Source organism: Peromyscus eremicus, chromosome 22 (genome assembly GCF_949786415.1).
Source record: "Peromyscus eremicus chromosome 22, PerEre_H2_v1, whole genome shotgun sequence".
In the NCBI taxonomy this organism is placed as follows: Eukaryota; Metazoa; Chordata; class Mammalia; order Rodentia; family Cricetidae; genus Peromyscus; species Peromyscus eremicus.
In genome coordinates, this window is record NC_081437.1 from 15,114,974 (window position 1) to 15,117,425 (window position 2,452).

At 40.6% G+C, this 2,452-nt stretch overlaps 1 long non-coding RNA gene across 1 annotated transcript; it reads right to left on the reverse strand.

Moving 5' to 3' along the window:
* Positions 1-450: 450 nt before the first annotated feature.
* Positions 451-1,677, reverse strand: LOC131897418 (uncharacterized). Its single transcript, XR_009375676.1, has 2 exons — positions 1,569-1,677; positions 451-712 (listed from the first exon to the last, which is right to left on the reverse strand). It is a non-coding gene; the product is annotated as an uncharacterized LOC131897418 (long non-coding RNA).
* Positions 1,678-2,452: the final 775 nt, after the last annotated feature.

Genomic DNA, 2,452 nt, shown 5'->3' on the forward strand with positions numbered 1-2,452 from the left:
CATGACTGACTTTACAGGGATTCTGGGGATTTGGATTCAGGTGTTCACACTTGTACAGTGAGTACATTACCTGCTGAGGCATTTCTGCAGCCATAAGTTTTATTCACGTAGGTGTATGGATCAGGTTATTAATTTGCACCATGTTTATGGCGTCAGAACAGGCGTATATTTTGATCCATTAATTTAAACCTCAATTCACCTGAAAACACTAACCAACTATATTTGTGTGTATGCCCTGGTTTTATGGCAAAATGCCATAGAAATTAATAATACCGAATCCTGCAACAGATCCCAAGTCAGGCAATTTGGTCTCAAGCCAGAAGACACAGCTTTCCTTTTTGGAAAGAGCTGAGGTTTGAGATTGGCCATTTCCTTTTCCCATAAGGTCAGAATCTGTCAACCTCCGCAGCACAGAAGGCTCGTTTGTCACACCTGGCATGCATCTGAGGCTTGAATTAACACTGTATTTTGAGACTTTATTTTAGCAAACGTTGGTTAGCAGGTGATTTTGCGGTTTCCATCTTATTTCCTTATTATTAATTTTGTCCCGCCTAGCTTCAAGTTGCTGGATCCGGATGTGAAAGCACAAAATTCCTCTGACACAGCAGCTTAGGTGTATGAACAGAAGAGTCACTGCCAAGGATTCTGAGGTCAGAGGTCAGGTTCAAGGTTTTAGCATAACGTGTATCGCAAATGTCTGCCCAGCAAGAGTCTAGAAAAGAGAGGACGTCTCAGAGTTCTCTCTGGCAGGCACACCTGGAAATGAGCTTCTATAATCAAAAAGCTTTGAAAGAAGCATGCATGAGTGCTTGTTGTCAAATGACATTGGAGGCAAAACTAAGCAAGCCACGTAATTCTAAGATGTGGAGAGACGTAGGAAGCCCAAACTATAACTATTAACTATCATTATCATTGAGGATATCGTTCAAGTTTCCGAATCCTTCAGGCATGCAGTTGGCATCCTATGTCAGTTAGGATCACAGCAGGAGACAAATGGTCCATTCAGCTAGGGTTATGAAGGAGATGGTTGGTTTGGGGAATGGCTCAACATACGAGAGCACTGGCTGCTCTTGCAGAGAACCCTGGCTCAGTTCCCAGCACCCACACGGAAGCTCATACCTCTAATTCTAATTGGGTGACCCAATGCCCTCTTCCGGCCTTTGTGAGCGCCAGGCACACACGTGGTGTACATCCATCCATACAGGCCAAACACTCATATACATAAAATGAAATAAATGAATATTTGTTCTTTTTTTTTTTTTTTTTTTTAGATAAAGGGGATTGTTAAGGTGGACTTTGCAGAGGCCTAATGGAGACAGGGGAAATCCCAGTGGGTTTTGTGAAACCCAGAGACTAGCCATCGCGCGCGCGCAAATGTTTCCTCTTTTTGCTCTGTTTGGCCAGATTCATTCTGCTCTGTTTCTTTTCCCCTCAGTTCTTACTCCACACTGCTTTCATTGCTGAGTCAGAGAGAGCTCAAAAACGGATGCCAGTTTACAAATTAAAACGCAAACAAGCACATGCCCCTCTCTCACGCTCCCTTCTCCCTAATCTGCTGGGATGCTTACGAGCTTCAAACATGTATACTGTTCGGAGCGTAGCTTTGGCAGATTCTCCATATGATATTTACTTCACATTCAGTTTTTGATGTCAAACGTCTACCATATTGTCCCTCAGTTGAAGTGGGGGGGGGGGGGGAATAAGAGGCCTATTTTACGTCCTTTACACGTTGATATTAATCTTCCTTTGATAAGCCCTTTGGCGCATTATTTTGCATGTCTCCCTAATTTTACACTGTATATCACTTTGGCTATTGAGTTTTATGTTCTGCAGGAGGAATACATTACGTTAAGGAAAGCACATAGCTACCCACTTAATACCAAACATGACTGAATGCTGGAAATCAGAGCCATAAACTGAGCATAAAGTATCCACTTTTAAGCTCAAAAAATGTACCATTTCTGTTTAATGGATTAATCTCATTTTGAAGCTTTATTTGGGGATTAGGACAACATCTTGACCTTCTTCAATAGACAAAATTTAAAACAAAATTTCTTCCTGAAAAAAAAAATCAAAGACTCCCTGAATAGTAAATTGTTGTCAGTGTCCACTTACCACAATGCCAGTAATATACCCTTTAAAGTGCTTAATACACTTGAGTGCTTTTCTAGATGTGCTGATTTATTTCCAGAATATTTTTTCCACTAACTTAAGATGCTCAATTATCAGCAGACTTGAATGTTTAATTTTGAAGTCATAAGAGTCAGATTCTTGTTGTCTATAGTTACAAAAGGACATTAGGGGTTGGATTCTTATCCTGGTTTATAAAGTGACATTATTTCATATATCATTCTCACCTACTTCGTCACTGGTGTCATTGAGTTGGCCAGAGGCGAGAAGGTTAGGATTTCTTTCTTTCTTTTTTTTTTCAGTGAATAAGAAACAGACAAAG